General features: G+C 44.8%; 1 protein-coding gene across 16 annotated transcripts in view; it reads right to left on the reverse strand.

Moving 5' to 3' along the window:
• The window catches only part of INPP4A (inositol polyphosphate-4-phosphatase type I A), a 136,411-nt gene that overhangs the window by 67,955 nt on the left and 47,031 nt on the right, over positions 1-21,425 (reverse strand). Inside the window, exon 1 of one of the 16 annotated variants that reach the window (XM_041754417.1) lies at positions 21,256-21,318. The exons of 14 other annotated variants lie outside the window; for them this stretch is intronic. The gene's annotated coding sequence lies outside the window, so the exon portion shown is untranslated. Of the gene's footprint in view, positions 1-21,255; positions 21,319-21,425 lie in introns of those variants that run through there. One more of the 16 variants, XM_041754418.1, reaches the window with a different exon arrangement.

The raw sequence follows: 21,425 nt of genomic DNA on the forward strand, positions 1-21,425 counted from the left end.
AGTAGCACAAGCAAAGATAATGGAAGCACTAATCACTGTATTCTATTGTTAAGAGCTGCCTGTTTATTACTGAAGACAATGCACACCAGTGTCAACGCATTCTTCTCTCTCCTAGAAATGTCCATGACTTTGACAAGTCTCATGTCTTTCTCCATTGTCAGCTTGGCCACTTGAGGCCCTCAGACAATTAACTGAAAGTTTGCCTATATGACAGCCAGGAAGGCCTCTCAGGAACGCCAGAGAAATTCCTAAGTAGCTGTGTAAAAGAACTGTAGCCAGTGTATATCAGTTCCCCCTGTCAGTGAAGACGTACAGCTCCCGGAGGACTAACAATCAAAGAGATGAGGACAACAGCTTCTCCGTGACCCATGGGTTAGCTTAACTCCAACTGTAGGTCTGCAAAGGACCAACCAGCCAATGAAGGAAGATATCATCTCAGACGAGATGCTCCCTACATCCAAGGCACTTACTCGAAGCTTGGTTCCAGGAGATGCAGCAAGTAAGAACTCTCTGGCTCTTCTAGAGCTGGGTTGGGGACCTGAGCCCTAACGATTAGCTGGGTGTGACCCATTCACTGCCTGAGACTGCTCTTTCTCTTCCCCTTTTTTTTTTTCCCTGCTCAAACCCAACACTATAACGTCTGGCCTGGTGCCTGCCTCCACCAGTCCCTCCCCCAGAGCTGGCCCCCTAGAAGCTGGGCCCTGACATTCTTCAGCCACCAGGGCAGATGCCACCTGACTCTGCTTCTCTCCCCTCTCCCCTTTGCGAGGGATCTGTCCTTTTACCCCAAGGAGTGGTGGGAGGGATGTGGCTACAGCTGCTTAATGTTTTTTCAGTATCACAGTGCAAAGAGCATGTGCCCTCCCAGGGGTGATGGCTTACACCCAGCTACAGCAACTCCCAGTGCCTTGCCCTGACATTATGTCCATTCACCCCATTGTTCCTAAGGATTTAGTGAAGAGGCCATCATGGTGAGGGCAGGTTCTGGGTACTCCTGCTATCATGGCCAAAACATCATACTCGACAGCCAGAACACTTGTGCTGCAGCCTGGAGAAGCCAATTCAGAGGAGTTTGAGCAAAAAAGCACATCTGTCATAAAGGTTTAAGATTGACTTATAAAACTTGAATGGGAGTGGCTTAACTGGCCGAAGGACCCCAATGTCAGTGGCACAATTTGTCTGGGCTCTCCTCTGTTTACCCATGTCTTTCTCCCCTTCCCTGAAAATGAACCTGTGCTCATGATGATGTCAAGGCAGCCGACAGCCCCCAAATTTACTCCCTAGGTCTAGCCACTGAAGAGGCTGAATGCATGGACTCTCCCTCAGTTACCAATGCAGCTCATTCTTGGGGAAGGCAATCCAAGGGTATAACTTGGGCCAGGTGCACCCAGGCCAGAGGCTGGGGTCACACACTGCAGCATGAGTGCTTCCATGAGACCATGAGTTTGGTGGGAGAGAATCCCCACAAAAGGGGTGAGCGGGGAGGCTGGAGAGAATCCTCACAACTCACCACAATTTTTAGGATCCAAATGGAGAGATTCTGTAGCAAGTTGTCCTCAAACTTTAAAAAAGTTGAAGAACTCCCACTGTTAAGTATATGTTTCTCATATTGTTTAAAATAGATAACATAAACATAAAATGAGGTACAAACTCTCTCTTCTCGGAGCTCTTCAACTACAATAAAACTAAAAGAGATCTATACATCAACTACTACAAGACCTGGACATAAATGAACTCACGTTTATAATAACATGATGAGGCAGGTGTGGCCACAGAAATCCTCACACAGGGGCACCGGGGTGACTCAGTGGTTGAGTGTCTGCCTTTGGCTCAGGTTGTGATCCCCAGGTCCTGGGATCAAGCCTCACATCGGGTTCCCCGCAGGGAGCCTGCTTCTCCCTCTGCCTATGTCTCTACCTCTCTCGGTGTCTCTCATGAATAAATAAATATCTTAAAAAAAAAAAAGAAACTGTCACATAAACACAACTGACTGACCCCAGGAGGCCTCTCCTGCCCACAAAGGCCACTTAGTTTACACAGCAGCTATGTGGTCAAAATAACAATGGCCAGCAGCCACCATTCCCCAGAAACATGAGTTGTCAAGCAGGGCAGATGAGGGGAAGTATGTTGACACCTCCCTGGACCATGAACAAGGAGTCTCAGAGTCCCAGATGGCGGGACATGTGGTTTTGCTCCCTCATGACATCAAGAGGGTTACAGGGGAAAAAAGTGCAAAACATAATTTTATGGCTCACTGTGTAAAAATGCAATACTGAAGATGCCGGTCACCTTCTTTGAGTCTCCACAGTGAAGGGCTCCTGCTATGGGCCACTGAGGTGGCAAACCAGACAGTGGCTGCGACACTTCCCCACGTGAAGAGCACCGTCTGTCCTCCCTCCCTTCAGTCTGGTCACACAGCCTTATGATCCTCCAGGCATATCTGCTGCTACTGGAGTTTCCCATCATGTTTCCAGCTCGCAGGAGTAGAAGGTCAAGAAAGGAGACAAGTGCCCAGCCTCAGATGCCTTCTGTCCACTCACCTGCCTCATCTGGTACCCAGGGAAAGAAACACCCTGTCCAGAGATGCCTCAGGTGGAAAACCCTCAAGGGCAGCCCAGCCCTGTGAGCAGGAGCAACAATTCCGCTGGCAAGTGCTGCCTGCGCCCCCTGGTTCCCCCTCCTCACGCCCCCCCTGCCCTGGGCTGCTGGACAGATGGAAGTCAGGCCTACAAGGGACCCAAGCTTCTTCAAGGTCATGAGCCTTGGAGCAAAGTCAGGACCTGAGCCAACGAGCCAACCCTTCATTGTCCTGCACACTTTCCAACAAGCAAAACAACCTGCAGGGCCCATTAATTCAAACTACAACCAGATGCAGGTAAAAGGCACGATTCTTTCCCTTGGCTAGTTCCTCACTTTTTAAGTGCTCTCACATATATTTTTTCTTAAAGATTTTATTTGAGAGAGACCGCAAAAGAGAGAGCACAAGCAGGGGGAGCAGCAGCCAGAGGGAGAGAGAGGGAGAAGCAGACTCCCCGCTGGGCAGGGAGCCAATGTAGGGCTCGATCCCAGGACTCTAGGATCATGACCTGAGCCAAAGGTAGATGCTTAACCAACTGAGCCAACCAGGCACCCTGCACATATATTATTTTAATTTTTCAATGTTTATTAGAATATTACTTTCTTCCCTCCACCTCTTTACAGGACCCCCAGGAAGAAAACATTTCAGATCCAAGACAAACTCACCATTTTTTCCTTTCCACCCCCACCCACATCTTTACGAGGCTCGTGTGGTCACAAAGTCTCTTCTCTAACCCAAACTCCAGCCTTCATGTTAAGCTACAGATTGGAGAGGAAATGGACCTTCCTCGAGAAGGCAGAAGAGAGAACTTCACGATGGGGGGGGGGGGGGGGACTTCTTGTGTTACATCATTGATGTTTGATTTCCTCTACATAAGCTGAAATTAAGTACCTCAAAAAAATATTATCAATATTTTGTTAAAATATTTCAGAAGAAATTTTAAAGCCTACAAAACTGGGGGGAGGGGCAAAATAAAACTAAAAAACACAAAACTTTATGAATAGGGTAGAAAGACAAAACCTAGTCAACAATATTAATACTAAAGTTAAAAAATATATATACATATGTAATGTTCTATAATTGATGGTGGAGACAGGACTTACATAAATACTGTGGTATGTTTCAATAGAAAAGTAGATGGGAACCCCTGAACCAGTAAGTCATGACTCAACACCTAGTTTCTGTGGTGACATGTTAACCCGATTAGTAGGGGTTCCTCCACTCTTTTTCTACAACTACTGTGGCTTTTTAAATTTCTTCCTTTCTCTTTACTGTTCCCAACAGGTTTTATTTATTCACTGTAGAATATCCTGGCTTATAGTAAATGAAGAATATGTCAAGGGGCTTTGGGAAACAGTTAACATGCTGTCCCCAGCTCACACTGATGACACACATTCCACAATTCAAGAATAAAACATGCATCCTCCCTCTCTTTACAGAAACTCCCACGTCCTCATTGAGGTTTGTCAACGGAAGCAGTACAAGGAAATGAACCAGCTCACTACTCAGGACAGTGGCTATACACATTAAAATGGCAGTCCCTGTGTAGAGAAACACAGGCCTTGACCAAAGTTAGCCTACTTGGGAGATCCTACAGTCCCAAAGACCTGCTGGTACATTTTAAAGATTTATGTATTTATTTGAGAGAGAAAGAGAGAGAGAGAGAGAGAGAGAGAGAGAGAGAGAGAGAGATTGCAAGCAGCAGAAGGGGCAGAGGGAGAGAGAATCTCAAGCAGACTCTCTGCTGAGCGTGGAGCCTGACACGGGGCTCAATCTCAGGACTCTTGAGATCATGACGTGAGCCGAAATCAAGAGTCGAACACTCGGGATCCCTGGGTGGCGCAGAGGTTTGGCGCCTGCCTTTGGCCCAGGGCGCGATCCTGGAGACCTGGGATTGAATCCCACATCGGGCTCCCGGTGCATGGAGCCTGCTTCTCCCTCTCCCTCTGCCTATGTCTCTGCCTCTCTCTCTCTCTCTCTCTGTGACTATCATAAATAAATAAAAATTTAAAAAAAAAAAAAAAGAGTCGAACACTCAACCGACTGAGCCACCCACGTGCCCCTTTGCTGGTACTTTTTGTTAACCTAACAGCAAAATGCACTCCTGGAAGGGAAGCTGGGCACCCACACCAGCTCCTGGAGAGGTTAGTGAGATCCAGGCCTGAGGCTGCCTGAGCCTTTTCAGGATGGGAAGCTCCAGGATTATGCCAGGTCAGTGAGCAACCATGAAGCCAGGCTTTGGTTCTGTTTACTAGAACCAAATACTCAGGCAACTTTCAAAACTCCATGCTAATTCCAATGGAGCTCTGAGAAAACAAAGAAGGATCCAGCTCCTAGGGCTTATCTAATATGATAGCTATAGGTTTACTTCAAATTCGGGCATCTACATGCCAGCATCCCCCATGCAGAGTTTCCTATCCAACCACATGCACAGTGCCCCAGTACCTCCCCCTTGCTCCTGTTGAACCCTTTACCATCCTCACTTCAGCACCTTCAGCAGGATGGTACATGGGCCCGAAGAGGCACTTAGAGGCTCACTCCTGATACAAAATTCCCTTCTAGACTGTTGACAGAGCAAGACTGACAATAATTTTAAAGTTCCAATGTGTTTCAGATGATGAGTTGGGAGGATTCAGTTTATTTTTATAATCACTAGGAAAGCTTGTTTTCTTTTTTTTTTTTTTTTTTTTTTTTTTGAAAGCTTGTTTTCTAATTCAGAAGTGTCAAGGTTGGTTTCACAAGAGAATATAAAGCTTTCTGAGTAGCCACAAAATTCCATAAAGGGCTATAAATGTGAAGCAACAACCACAGATCAATGAAATGCTAGGAGGACAAAGTTATTTCTGGAACAAGGCAATAAGCCAGGAGACTAAGGATGACTTGCCCAAGGCCTCCAAGTGGGCAGCACCCAACCTGGCTGATTTTGGCTTCTGCACCAACAAACCAAAATTAGGGAGAGAAGTCTGTCTTTACATACCTTGGAAACAAAGTGGGTCACACATTCTGTAAGCTTTACCATATGTAAATCTCTGGCAAAATGGTATATTATCAGCTTACTTGAGATGCAAGAGAGAAATGCTGTTTTAACTAATCACTGTTGGGTGGAGCATGTAGAGAAACTCTGAAAGGATTTTTGTGTTCCATATTTTCATATAAAATAAAAAGCAAGCAGTCCTGATTTTTACATGAGACTTCTCTGGAGAAAAGGTTTTACCGTTTTAGCTAACTCAGTTGCATTATTTGGTTGGTTTGAGTTTTCTTGGTGGTTGTGTGTGTGTGTGTGTGTGTGTGTGTTTTCTCTGACAATGTGATATGGTAGGATTGAGATAGGGAAACCAGCTTTTTGGCTGATCAGCTGGAAGTTAGTCTGGCACCAAAGAAAGTCCTTTCTTTCACATATTTCTCCCATGCGTTCTTCCTTGTAAGGAGGAGAGTGCATGACCAAAGCTGAAGAAATCAGGATCCCTCCCCAGGATTGCCTCCCGGTTAACGGGGGTGAGGAGGGGTTCCAGGGCTTTCTCACTAATCAGTGTTTTCCCTTCACAGCCCTCACATGTGTGGCCTGGAACAGTGAGTTCAACTGGGCAGGAAGAGGCACCTACTGACACTTGGTGTCCTCGTACTCAACAGCAACACCTGCCATGGCACACCTTCCCAACCACCAGTGAAGATTAGGCCAACAGAGGAAGAACCAGGGGGCAGGGGGCAGAGGACAGAGAGGAGCTCTGGGGAGGTCTCTATGCTCAGCTGGCAAGCCTGGCCCACCAATGACCCACAACATTTGCTGATTGGAGTGTTCATGGAGGCCTGTAATCTAAACTGCAGTTGTTCATTCATTCATTCAAGAGGTGCCAAGCCAGATACTTAAAGGGGACACACAGGTGAGTCAGAAATGACCCACAGTGTAACAAAGGAGTAAGACATTCAGACAAGACAAAATGAAATGCATGCCCTAGGCTTGTGAGGGAGGTAAGTCTGGTCAAAGATGATCCAGACAAGCGTGGACAGATATCACTTTAAAAGGCACAGGCACACTCAAGGACAATTAATTCAGGGAACAGGGAAGCCCAGCATTCTAAGGGACAGAGAGAACAGACTAGAGAACCAGGCAGGGTCAATTCGAGGTAGCCACTCATACTAGACCACAGAGCTGGGCTTCACTAGTAGGCATGAAGAACCCTCTAGGAAAAATCTTGGTACTTTCTTAAACTCTCCTACTGGGCTTTTGAGAACAAACCTCTTGCTTACCTGGGTAAGCTGGGGCAAGATGGCACCTGACATAGAAGGGATGGGCAACATCTACAACAGACACTTGAGAAACAACTCTCCTGTCTTGGCAGGTCTCCAGGGCGTTCCAAAGGTCACTCTGTCATCACAACAATTAAACCTAAAGCTAGGACATGCCACTATCTGGAAAGAAGCACTGTTCAATTCTGTAAATAAAATAAAACCCAATGACATCAACAACCACAAAAAGAACTAACACCACTTGGTAACTGAAGAGGCCAAGCAACTCAGGTCTATCACAAACACCTTAGTCCAGGGTCATCTTCCCCCTGTAAGGGGACCTCACCCTAAGCCGAGCAGTAGTGAGGCTGCTACACAAAGTTGCCAGGAACATCTTCCATTTTTCTGTGGCCTTGTTCCAGAAAGATTCCTAAGCTGGTTGTGCTTTTCTTTAGAAAGAGGATGCTAACCAGTCGGGCTATCTGTGCAATAACAAGGAAAATGTCAAGAAGTACGTTTGCCATTACTTGGTTTTTCTCCCAAATCTGCAGCTAAGTTCTGAAATGTGAAGAACACACTGGGAACAAAGGCCCCCATAAAATGCCTCCCTGACATATATATAAAATTGCCATCACCAAGAGCAGTAACAATGAAAACTAATTAAAATCTTACTTGTGCTTTCACTTTTTTTTTCTTTAACATTCTTGTTAACATTCTCTAAGTAATAAAGGGACTAGGGAAAATGTGTCTTCAAAATTTACTTTCTAGAACTGCTCCCATCTCCCATTAGAAGAGATCTGTAGAAAAACTAAAAAACTGGAAGCTAGCATGTAGGACATACATTTCCTAAGCCACCTCAAGCCCTCTTGCCAGCCAGCTTTGGGTCCTGCCTCCTTCAGCACAGGCCAAGGCACTGACAATAGAGTCAGAGGGGTAGGCCTCCACCACATGCAATGTTCTCATCTGGAGAACTCAGCCAGCCCCAGACAGGTATCACCTAACACTCCCAGGACTCTTATCCAGCCCATCACTAGGGGTCAATGAGGACTGGGCTTTTATATAGGGGCCAGATGTACACCCATCAGGCAGGTGTGAACACACTCACATCTTTTCAGAATACCATGCAGGAAGAGAGCAGGCACAGATACATGAAGACAACTGAGGTCTTGGATCAGACCAGAGATACCCTGCATCAGGCCAGAATTCTCCTAGCATTGCTTGGCTAAGCAGCGCCTGGTGCATCAGCATATTTATCAAACACAAATAAGGGGCAAAGAAATGTCATTGAAACATAACTTATGTAGAGTCGAAGCTGTTGGGCTCTTGGTCTGCTTTAGGTTTTAATTCAGCCATCAGATCTCAGGACCACCAACTCTGGGCACTTCGGCATTCCCTCTGATGGATGCAGCCCCTCCGCCATACCCCTTTAATCCCCCGTTTACTATCTACACTGCTAGAGTGCCCTAAATGGTCTAAATTGTGTTCATTCTGCTCTGTCATTTGCTCCTCACAACAAAGCCTGCCTCAGCCACAGAGAATCATTACTCTCTGTGTCAGTGAGGATATGCCGTGGAGAACTAGCAAGGCTGGGACAGACAGCAGGACTCTGGTTTCCCTGGTCATCTTACAGGTTAGCACAGATGTTGGGTACTTCCCAAATGGCAGGCACACAGGGATTATGACTTCTACTGTGACCTTACACTGACAGTTTTAGATTTTTCTTTAAATAAAAAAGGAATTTTCTTTAAATAATTTCTTTAAATTTACATGTAATATTTGAACCAGTTAAGTATTTTTTCATATACATATAAAACACATTTAATTATTCAGATATAAGGCTTGCACCCATCCCTCCAGAAGCAGACATGTCCCCTTTAGGACACTGGGCCTAGAGCAGACTGCATGGAACACACCATCCCATCTCCATCCCCAACGACCAGCCAGCTGTTTCACTGTGGAAAGGCTTGACTCTAAACCTACGTCCTCTGTCATTAAGCTGGGGAGACAGTCTCACCTTAGATTTGCTACAAATCTCAATAAAGAAAGTGTGGACGTGAAGGCTTTGTAGACCTAAGGTTACTAAGTAAAATTTAAGTGACACAAAGCCTTGCTAAGTGTCAGATGAGATAGAAAGGCAAAAAATGCTTTAAAAAGATAGCAGTCAGCATTTAAATCTTTAAATGACACATTCTTTCTGGAGAATGAGACAGCCTGAGGTTGTGAGGAGTAGGAAGGTTTCCCCAGTAATTAGATCCGGGCCTGCCAAGGGCCTCTCTTGTGGCTCCACTGGGCCCACAGCAGACACAGGGACAGTCTGCTGGGTGCCAGGCCCAAGTTACATTCAAGTCAAAGACTGAGGCAGACAGATCGTCACCCTCACCCTCCACCTGATCACTGAAAGTCACTGATGTAGCTTAGAAACTTACAGCTTCCCTGGGATGCCTGGGTAGCTCAATGGTTGGGCATCTGCCTTTGGCTCAGGGTGTGATCCAGGAGTCCCGGGATCGAGTCCTGCATCGGGCTTCCTGCATGGGCCCTGCTTCTTCCTCTGCCTGTGTCTTTGTCTCTCTCTCTGTATCTCTCATGAATAAATAAATAAATAAATAAATAAATAAATAAATCGAAAGAAAGAAAGAGAAGAAAGAAAGGAAGGAAGGAAGGAAGGAAGGAAGGAAGGAAGGAAGGAAGGAAGGAAGAAAGAAAGAAAGAAAGAAAGAAAGAAAGAAAGAAAGAAAGAAAGAAAGAAAGAAGAAAAGAAACTTACTGCTTCTCTAGAAAGGAGACTCTTTCCCCAACTGTCCTTGGAAGATCACAAGGGCACAATCAAAAGACTATGTGGAGACCAGGGGTGTATGAGAACTCTCTGTACTTTCTGTACAACTTGGCTATGAATCTAAAACTGATCTAAAAAACAAAGTTTATGGGACGCCTGGGTGGCTCAGCAGTTGAGTGTCTGCCTTCAGCTCAGGGCAGGATCCCAGGATCCAGGATCGAGTAACTCATCCGGCTGCTTGCGGGGAGCCTGCTTCTTCCTCTACCCGTGTCTCTCATGAATAAATAAAATATTTTAAAATAAACAAACAAACCAACAAATACAAGGTTCATTTAAAAAAAAAAAGAAAAAAAAGGACTTTCTGACACTAATTCCAAGGGGGTTTTTAGCTGCCCTGCCCTAGAAGGTCTAGGAAAAAAGGGGAGAGAGAAGTCATAAGAATGCCTACAAACATACCAGTGGCTGAGCCTTTTAAGGTATAAGTTCTAGAGTTCTGTAAGCATTAGACTTCTTGCAGCAACATTCTGAAAAGCTTGGAAATTTCAAAGAAAGTCAAATAAATATAGTACTCTGCAGATCTTAAACAAGGCTAGATGAGAGGATTAAACCATGTACCCAGGGAAAGGTTTGCACAGAGAAACTGCAAAGCAGTTCTAAAAATACCATGTGATTATCCACCACTACTGTTTCAGGGGGGAAAACAGGGAGGAAACCAAAATCCAACACAAACCTGGCATTGGGTAACACCAACCAGAGCTACAGTCCCCTCTGGCAGGTTGACAGCACCACTTAGATGGCTTCTGTCACCCAGCTGATCATTAACAGGAGGAGGACAGAGAGAAAACAATCTCCAAAACAGCCTTATTTGTAATTATCTTTCATGCTTAGACGTTTTGAGTGGGACTGCTTCCCCAGTTCCTCAGTGGGGCACAACTTCAGTAATGCTGGTTATCAAGAAAGAACACACTAGACAGATGTGTTAGGATGTTCCAGCTGCTTAAACAAAACACCATGCACTGGGTGGCTTAAACAACAGAAACCTAAGTTCTCACAGTACTGGAGACTGGAGGTCCAAAACTCAGGTGCTAGCAGGTTGGTATCTCCTGAGGCCTCTCTACAGGGCATGCAGATGGCTGCCTTCTTGCTGTGTCCTCACATGGCCTTTCATCTGTGAGCCCCTCCTCTGTGTCTCTTCTTCTACTAAGGGTACTAGCTGTACTGGATCAGGGCCCTGCCGTTATGACTTCATTTAACCTTAATTACCTCTTTAGAGAGGCTATGTCCAAATATAGACACACTGGGGCATCAGGACTTCAACATATGAATGGCGGTGGGAGGGACAAATTAGCCCTCTAATCTAATGCAATGCCCAAGTCCAGCATCTGAGTTGGTAGCAGCTGCCAGTAGGAAGTCAAGAACCAGAGGCCCTAAAATGACCCTCCCATTTCTGCTTGCAGGAGGTGCAGTATCCTCATACTGAGGCAGAGAACCTGAATCCCTTCTCTCCCCTCTGGGCAACTGACTTGCTGGGATGGGGATGGGGGGAGCCTGTGGTCAAGCACTAACCAGTCATTATCTCACTGGGTGCTCAGGGCAATCTTTTAACATTTGACATCCAATGTCAGAGATGGAAAAATGACCAGTTCAAGGTCATAACTCAGTACCAGAGTCAGGAAACCTCAATCCCAGGCCCCAAGCTTCTCTCTTACTCCACACCTGCTCTCTATATCTTTACAGCCTTCAGGTCAGGCCTGAATGCAACATTTAAAATGTATCTTTGACAAAAAGACCTAGAATAAACTGGAGCCAGATGAGGGCTCTCTCCAGGAAAGGCCGATAAAATTTCTTTTCATGCAGAATTAAGGAAAGTCAAATTCAAATATTTAGTTTGTACCTGTATAATAAAAACCATCTGGGAGCACCTGGGGGGCTCAGTGGTTGAGTGTCTATCTTCGGCTCAGGGCATGATCCTGGGGTCCTGGGATCAAGTCCCATATCAGGTTCCCTGCAGGGAGCCTGCTTCTCCCTCTCCTATGTCTCTGCCTCTCTCTGTGTCTCTCATGAATAAATAAATAAAATCTTAAAAAAAAATCTGAACAAGAGCAAGAGCACAGGCATCTCTGTCTTTTTTGTTTGTCTCTTCCCCATTTATTGTTCTCCTCTGCATTAAGTGATAATATTTTCTAGTGTGACCTTTAATTACTTTATCCACACAATTCCAGTAAGACAAGACAACATTCCTTCTATGCAGTTCTATTCCCTTTTCCTTTTTGTTCAATTATTGTTACATGTATCATTATCTATATATATTAGAAACCCAAAAACATATTGTCACTATTTCTTTACTATTACTTCGTGTCTTTAAAGAAGGTGAGGGCAGGGCACCAGGGTGGCGCAGTCAGCTAGACGTCCAACTCTTGATTTTGGCTCAGGTCATGATCTCAGGGTTATGAGACTAAATCTGACATCAGGCTCTGCTGAGTGTGGAGCCTGATTGCGATTCTGTCTCCCTCTCTACCTCTTCCCTACCCCCACTCAGATGTGCACCCTCCCCCTCTCTCAAAAAAAAAAAAATCTTTAAAGAAGCTGAGAGAAGGAAAGCAAGTATGTATTTACAGAGTTTGAAATATTAACCTTCTTATTTACTATTTCTGGTTCTCTTCCTTTTATCCTGTGGATTCAAGTTACCTAACACAGTGTAATTTCCTTACTCCAAGAAAGCTTTGCTCCCCTTTGCCTCCTTTATGCTATTATTGACAAATACATTACTCTTCTAAATGTTACAGTCTCAACAATATAATTGTATACATATCATTTAATAAAATTGCTTTTTAAATCAGCTAAAAGAAGAAAGGGGGAGAGACACACATTTATACTGTCTTTTATATAATAACCAACCCTGGCACTCTCGGTGTTCTCATATGGATCTGAACCACCGTCTGTGGTCATCTGTTGTCAGCAAGAACTTCCTTTAAATGTCCTGTAAGACAGGTCTGCTAACAACAAATTCCTTTTTTTTTGTTTTAATTTTAAAACATCTTTCATTCACATTACTGAGAGGGAGTTTTGCTGGATATAAGGTCCTTGGTTGGTGGGGTTTTTGTCCTCTCAGGACTTTGAATACACCATCCCCCTGTCTTCTCCATCCCACCTCCATCATGTCTAGGGGACGTCCACTGTTAACCTTACTGGGATTCTCTGGTCCAATCTCATTTTTCCCTTGTTGCTTTTAAGATTTTCTCTTTTACCATCTTTCACTATGATGTGCTTGGATAAGAACCTCTTTATATTTATGCTACTGGAGTTTCCTATGTTTCTTAAATGTATAGATTTTTCATCAAATTTGGGAAGTTTTCTGACATTATTTCTTCTCATATTTTTTTTCTGTTCCTTTCTCCTCACCTGCTGGTACTTGTACTATATGTATGTTGGTATGTTTAATGATACCCCAAATTTCTCTGAAGCTCTGTTTTCATTTCCCCCCACCTCCCTTATCATTTGAAATGCATAATCTTGGGGTGCCTGGGTGGCTCAGTTGGTTAAGTGTTCAACTCTTGCTTTCAGCTCAGCTTGTGATCTCAGGGTTGTGGGATGGAGTCCCATGTAGGGCTCCACACTCAGTGAAGAGTCTGCTTAAAGATTCTCTCCCTCTAGCCTCCCTCCACTCATTCTCATTTTCTAACTCAAATCTTTTTAAAAATGAAATGCATAATCTCTACCACTCTATCTTCAAGTTTATTAATTCTGTCTTCCAATGGTGAACATCTAGTGATGTCGTCCTCTAGTGAATTCTTCATACCAGTTATTTTATTGTTCAACTCCAGAATCTCCATTTGGTTCAGTTCTTGTTGTTTTTAAGTAGGCTCCATGCCCAACATGGGGACTGAACTCACAACCCTGAAATCAAGAGTCAGATGTTCTACTGACTGAGCCAGCCAGGCACCCCAACCATTTGGTTCATTTTTATACTTTCTAGATCTTTACTGATTTATTCTCTAATTGGTCAGATGCATCATCATGTTCCTTTAGTTCTTTGAATATATTTATCATTCTTTATCATGTCTGCTCTGAAGTCTTGGTCTGTTAAGCCCAACATCTCAGCCCTCTCCCACACAATTTCTGTACCTTTTTAAAAATCCCATCTCACGTTCTTATTTCTTTGCATGTCTTATCTTTTTTTCCTTGAAAGCTGGACCTTTTAAATATATTGCAGCAACTCTGAATGCTGTTCTTCTCCTCCCCAGGGGCTTGTTTTTGTTTCTTCTTTCAGGGGTGGGCTGTACTAGTTTATAGTGAAGTCTAGCCCCACCCCACTCCACCCCACCCCAAGAGTGCAGCCTACAGTGGTGGTTCTCAGGAGGCCCAGTGTTCCTGGGATGAAAACGGTTTCATCAGGGCTCTCTGCTCCTCTTCCTGGTCTCCTTTAGGCTGCCTGTCTCTGATGTCATCACACCCAGCAGTGAGGCTCCAAGAGTTGCTGGCTGGTTGTTCCGTTTTCAGCAATATTCTGGGGCATCAATTTTTGCACAACCGGATCCAATTAAATATAGGTCTTTTTGCAGGGTCATTTTTGATGTCAATGTTTGCGGTCTGTTCTGACCAGGAAGGTTCTTCCTAGCTGTCTTTTTCCCTGGTTGTCTCTAGCCTGAAGTTTCAACACTTGCTCTCAGGGAGCTACCAGCCTTTTGTTACTTGCTTACCACCAAAATCTCCTCATTTCTGAGAGTACTGTTAGGTCTGAACTTCCCCACACTCTGTTACAAATAAATTCAGTACCTTTGGGAGAAGCCTCAGAGCTTTCTGTTCTTATGGCCTACTTCTCACCTCCTTTCTGAGTCACTGCCCTGGAGCTGCGGTCAAGGACAGTGGCCCACTTCTCTCAGAGTGACATGCCAACTTTACAAACAATGCTGGGTGGGGGCATAGCCCTTGATCTTCTAGGCTTCACTCTTCTCGAATTGAGTCTCTGCCCTACATGCAAACTGGGATGACAGAGGGCAATTGGGGCCTGAAGATTCTCAGCTTGGTAAAGACCTTCCACCCTAGAGGCTAACTATACTTTCCTGGAATTTAGCTCTGCAACACGGAGCTCAAGGGGAATGAGAAACGCTGGCAGCTTGCCCCTCCCAGGGAGATACTGTAGGCCTTTTTTTTTTTTTTTTAATTTATTCATAGAGACACAGAGGGAGAGGGGGGCAGAGGAACAGGCAGAGGGAGAAGCAGGCTCCATGCAGGGAGCCCCATGTGGGACTTGATCCAGGGTCCCCAGGATCACACCCCAGGCTGCAGGCGGCGCCAAACCGCTGCGCCACCAGGCCTTGATGGAAGCCCAGGGGAGAGGGAGCCACATATCTTGGCCACAACCAGCCAACAGTATAGCTTCTGCCATGCTGAACTGGGCAGGAAAAAGTGGGCCACAGATCAAGTGCTACAAACTCTTACTGTTATTACTGAGTTTAGCTGGTTTTCCTGAATAAATATTTCTTCATTTGTTGTATGCCTTTAAAGCAATTTCCAGATATTTTAACTGATTACTTTCTTAAAACAGTTTTTATCAATGATTATTGTTTTGCTGAGAAGGTCTGCAGAACCTCTAATACTACTATTCCAGAAGCAGATCCTGATAAAATTTATACCTAAATTTCTATTAAAGAACAAAACACTATGTGCAAGTTCCTTTCACTCTAATAGTCCATGTTAAGGAAGTGGCATCAACCAGCAGAATATGAATTTTACACTCTAAGAGGAAACTTCCCCCAGGAGGAACTGGAGTCATACCTTAAAAATATACTTTTTATTAATAATAACAGTCACCCAGATGTATATCATGACTAGCAAGTCATTTGTAAATGTAAGGAAATGTTATGCATGGCAGGCATGCAATCACAAATCAGATCATCAGGAGGTCAGAGTAAGCAGATGAACCACATACATTCTTCAAAAATAAATACCCCTCAAGTAACCCCCTCTACACATAAGAGGCTCATTTCATTCTGGACCACTCAGCTGAGAAGGCCAAAAGGATTCCAATCAACATCTGAGAGAAATATATTCATCTCTCCCAAAAAAACAACTAGCTTGGGGTAACCAAGCATGGTTGAAAAGATCGTCGCCAGCACATTCTTAGAAGAAGTCACCAAGTGTTGCCCAGTCCCCAAAAAGATGGCATTCTCAGAATCCAAATTGAGGAGAGGGCTAGAAATGTGACAACACCAGCCAACCATCTCTCCCTGATAGACAGGGGGTAGTGGGTAGGATGGCTCCAATGCTGGCTCTGACATGCAGGAGCTGAGAACTGGACTGGACTCTGGAACACCCCCCCCCGCCCCCCAGCCCCAGACTCCCCATCTATAAAATGAAGATCCTCAATCACTTACAAAGCCCAAATTCAATACTTAGCAAACCCATTACTCTGGACATGGTTCCTCAATAGGCTCTGCTTTCCCTATGGGTCCCTCCAGATAGCAAACTGATGCCAAAAGGTCCAAGGGCTGTGCTTCTATACAGGCCCCAGGGACACCCTTTCCAGAGTCAGCCCATGCCTCAACCTCCCCAAGGACCTGACTGCTCACCTTCACAAAGCTACCAAAAGAGTCATCCCTGAAGGGTCCCCTGAAATTTCATACCCCTGTGAGATTTCTTCCCAGTTGGCTGAAGCAGGGAAAATTCTAGACATGAGATGGAAATCAGTGTTAAGGGACATGATGTACTGGCCCCCAAAGATAGCATATCAACAGGGCCCACCCCTTCAGACAGTAAGAGAGATGTTCTAGTAGGGAAATCTCTAGCAGTTGCTTGCTTCTGGCCAGTGAGATATCAGTTGGGTGGCAATTTTTAAAAAAGCAAACCATGCTAGAAGAAAATGTTATAAAATATATTCTTCCCTGACAATAAGGGCTATCCTGAATAAGAGATCTACAACATAGATCCAATCCTGTCCCTAACTTGCATGCCCCGACAGTCCCTTTCCTGAGGCCCTCTTTCCCATCTATAGTATGGGGATAAAGAGGAACTCGGTATGTGACTGTACACAAATGTGCCTTCTATCAGGGTGCAGGGCTTATCTCTATATTAAACGCACTTGGCTGGCTGCTCTTTTTCTGTTGTTACATCTACCCATTATGATAGCTTTCCTCTCTTTACCTGTAATCAGGTTATCAGCTTTCAACGTTCTTGTCAACCTAAGTATGCTGCTTCTCCCTGGCTCCCCTCTGCTGGCTTGGAAACCAAACCATTCAGATGAAAACATGAGGGAATGCTTTAAAGAGAATATCCAGTGGATGAGGGCCATACAAGCTCACAGACACCTGGTTTACCTTTGGCTTCCCAGACCCCACCCTGCACTGGGTCCATGGTGGTTGCTCATGAAACCCTTCTGCCTACATGTTACTGGGCTACCAGGTCAGGGAGCAGCATACTTTTAGGAAGGTAGTTGCTGAAAATTGAGATTTTACCCCAAACTAAAAAACAATGGGAGAGGGGGCTCCTAGGGGGCTCAGTGGTTGACCGTCTGCCTTTGGCTCAGGTCATGATCCCACGGTCCTAGGATCGAGTCCTACATCAGGCTCCCCACAGGGAGTCTGCTTTTCCCTTTGCCTGTGTCTCTGCCTCTCTCTCTGTTTCCCTCACGAATAAATAAATACAATCTTGAAAAAAAAAATCCACCATCTATGTTACTACTCAATGTGAAAGTCTTCTAGAAGTGCACAAAGCTCACCTCCTACTCCCTTTTGGAAATACAATTTGTTTTTGATTAGCAGGGTCTCAGCTACAATTAGATACAGATAGAACTTATTGTTCCTACTACTACTGTCTGAATGACACAGTTTAGGTTTTTATTTTTTTTTTCTCCATCTCCATAAAGAAATACAACTTCATTTTACTTTTTCCCCCACTGTAATTTTAATTGTGAAATTAGCATCAAACATTTCTTTTCTTTGGGAAGTGTTTTATTTTGTTCTAAGCAGAAAGGGTCCACATATTGTAAAACAGTAATTTTGGAAAACAAACAAACCCTACATGATCTATTGTGAAACTCAAAGGACCGAATTTTTTATCTCAAAGCGTTTTCTGGCCAGACCTGTGGCAGGCACAACCTGTCCACCCCGCACCTAGCTGTCACTACTGACAGGGGTCTCTAGATTCCCACCCTGTCTACTGGGAGGCCATGGTGTCACAGGGTAGCGGTAAGTCTAGGGCAAGGAGAAGTAAATCCTAGTTTCAAACAGAATGAGATGAAGGCATCCATCCTCACAAAGACAATGAAGGGTCAGGACCAAACCAGACAGATATACCTCGGGAAGCACCTCATATCTAACCAATGAGTATGAATCCTCAAGCACTCCCTCCATGTTTAACCATAATGCCACAGGTGCAAGGACTTGGGGAACCTCTATGAGGCCCAACTGAGAAGACCACCATAGCACGGACACAGCCCCTCCCACATGGGTGTCTTCATCATCACATGGGGTTCCATCCTCCAAAGCCAGATACTGTATCTCAAACCTTCTCTCTTTTTAGAGACTTCTGTGTGATGTGCAGCATGGTCAGAGAAAGGAAACCAGCAGAAAACACAAGCCTGCAATAGGACATTCTTGACTTTCTCGGGCTGTCAGTGCTGTTCCTCGCTCCTCTTGCTCCACTTCTAAGCTTCCCTCCACCTTAGCAGATAGCATCGCCATGCCAAAAATATGGAGTCTTCCTGGTCTCCTGTATGGGCCCTTCCCTCCCCCACATCTAATCCATCAACAAGACCTGGTAACACACCCACACTGGAGCCTTGCACACTATCCCCAAAGCTATCACATTCCACTAACTGCACTCCACTATTATAAAGAGTTCTGGGCCTTTCTTGACTATCCATGTCACTCACATGTACATGGATCCTATGAAGATACTAATTCCAAATGGAAGGAGTGGAAAAGGCAGTCTGAATTTGGCAGCTGCATAGGGAAAGATGTAAAAACCCTACACAAAATGCCATGTCATCCAAGGACAAAAACTCAAATAGTTAAAGATGCCCCAACCATCTCCCTTCTGGAAGCAACTTATATGCCCAAAGTCATTGGGGGGGGGGGGGGGGAAGGCACATTCCTGTGCATCCTCTCAGCCTTAGGAAGAAAGGGGACCACTTCTCTTTTCTTTCTCTGCCAAGAAGAAAACTTTAGGGCCAAATTTCCCTCCGAGTGAGATTGTCGAAGGAGTCAGGCACCTCAGGATTGCAAAACAGGGTCCAGAGTCACCAAGATAAAAGACACTAAATCACTTGGTACTGATGGTGTCTACAGAGGGTGTGTAAATGACAGCTCCCATTTGGTGCTTCAGTGAACCAGTGCCCATCAGTCATTCAGCATGACAGGACCTTTGACCAAGGACAACCACAAAGACAGGGATGGGTTGCAGGCCAGGCCTGGTCCTCAGTGTGTGCCTCCACTCTCCTGTACCATGCCAATTTTACCCACTAAGCCATCCAATAGCTGATGCCTAAATCTTTCTCCCTTGGCCCTAAGGACTCTCTTGAGGCCCAATGCAGCATCCTCAAGTCAACTAGCCACCAGCCATGGACTCATGGCACCTACTGAAGCGTAAGAACACATTCTCCTCAGAATTGGCTTCTCCTGGATTCTCTTTGGGGCCCCACTGTGCTCAGACAGATCTGACATCACTTTCCATCCATCAACCAAACTGGTCATTCAGTTCTGTCCTCTCTCTCTCTCTTTCTTTGAGGTTTCTCTGCTCTCATCACTTTCTTCTCTAATACCACTGGCTCCCCACATAGGGCTAAGGCAATAGGCTCAGAACTGCCTCCCCATGAGGCTGAGAGCCAAAACTACATCACATATACACTCACACACATGCACAGGTATGCACTCACTTAAAGGCAAGGGCCCGGAATCTTTAGGTTGGGGTGCAAGGCTTCCTTCCAGTTCCCTGAACTTGTAGCTTTCATGTCAAGATCCCACAGCACTCCCCCCACACCCAGATGCAGGAGCTGGCTCCATCCCCTACACTTCTCTCCCTGAACGCCTGCCTCAAACAACCCTCCCTCTAAGGAGCTCTGGCTCTGCTTCCTGTTTACACAGCTCATCATGTGTCTAAAACTTCTCTTCCACTGAGTTCTTTTCTTGGTTTAGACTTCACTGCTTTCAATCAAAACCCACTACAAGACTCAAGGAGCATGAATCATTCATTTAGGACACAGCAAGAGAATGTGTGACTTCAGAGTCAGAGTGAGAACCTATGCACAGAGATATCACCACTGCAGAGACAATATCAGAAATGGAACTCAGACTGAGGTCTGTATCAGTTTACAAATATAAGATGGTGTCTGTAGAACCCACAAAGGAGGCAGAGCTTGTCAATGGAGAAAGATCTGCAGTTATTCCTTGCTAGTATTTCCACTTACGTGTTTTGCTTTTGTTGCTTAAATAGATAGGAACTGAAATTACAATATTTTTTGCCACTCAGTGCCCAGATCTTAGTTTCTAATACCAATCTCCAGTAAAAGGGATGAGGATTCTTTGGAGAAATGGCTGACTCTGGGGCGGGGGCAGGAAATGTACAAGACCAGCCTGGAGTATCCTGTGGTATCAAAAAGGAAAGATGTGCTAAAACGACGACAACAAACAAACAAACAGCAAACCAGTAAAAAACCCCATAATACTGGGAGAATGTCAAAGGAGCCAACAAAAGAGCTTCCAACGGCCAACGCTGAAACAATGCGAATAAAAAAATAAATAACCTAATACTAAATTATAAACCTAAGTACAAAGTAAATATCCATGAGTCCACACTAATATAAATGAATGAGACTGGATTAATAAATGAATGAAGAAGAGACAAATCGCTTATACAGAAGAACTCCAAATAGTTTATGTAAATGCCCCTGTCCCTTCAAAGAGTTGTAAAGCCTCTCACCCCTTACCTGTGGGTGACACAGGGCTACTGCCTTCTGCAGAGAACATTGTAGAGGAGTAGGGGAGGGTAGCTTTCCAGGGGAGAAATCTGATAAACCTGACCTCAGTGTCCACAGTGTGTGCCCTGCTGTGACGTGACCAGAAGAGCATTACATCTCGGTGCTCTTCTTCTCCAAAACCCGTATGCCCAGTATAACAGAAAAACACCAGACAAACCTAGAATGAGGGTGGGTGATAAATACCTAAATGGTACTCCTCAAAACTGTCAAGGTCACCAAAAGCAAGAGAAGTCAGAAATTCTCACAACCCAGAGGATCCTAAGGAAGCAAGACGAGCAAGTGTAACATGGTGTCCTAGATAGGATCTGGGGACAGGAAAAGGACATTAGGTAAAAAAAAAAAAGAAACTAAGGAAATCTAAAGAAAGCATGGAGTTTAGTTAAAAATAATATATTAATATTGGTTCATTAGCTGTGACTAATATAACAATGTAAGATGTTAACAATATGGGAAACAGGGTTCAGAGGGGGTCGGGAGGCAGACCTAGTTACAGTATTTGTAACTTTCCTGTAAACCTATAACTATTCTAAAATTTAAAAATTTACTTAAAAAAAATAATCTTAGCTCTGAGTCAACAACCTTCCCCGTCCCTCCTACATTTTGTCCCTCCTACATTTTTTTCCTTCAACCGGAATGGTAACCTATACTTTATCTCCCCACAGCCTCTTTAGGAGCCAATGCTCCAGTCTGCCCCACGCCCACCTCAGGTGGCTGAGGTCCCCAGTGCAGGGGCTCCAGGTCAAGGCACACATTCTCCTCACATGACAGTTCCCACCGGGCTGAGGCCGTCAGAAGTAGAGCAATCAGACATTTGAGAAGCAGCTGCCTTGCCCTTCATGCAGCCTTCTAAGAATTGACTTCTATTCTTAGAC

The sequence above is a fragment of the Vulpes lagopus genome, chromosome 5, assembly GCF_018345385.1.
Source record: "Vulpes lagopus strain Blue_001 chromosome 5, ASM1834538v1, whole genome shotgun sequence".
In the NCBI taxonomy this organism is placed as follows: Eukaryota; Metazoa; Chordata; class Mammalia; order Carnivora; family Canidae; genus Vulpes; species Vulpes lagopus.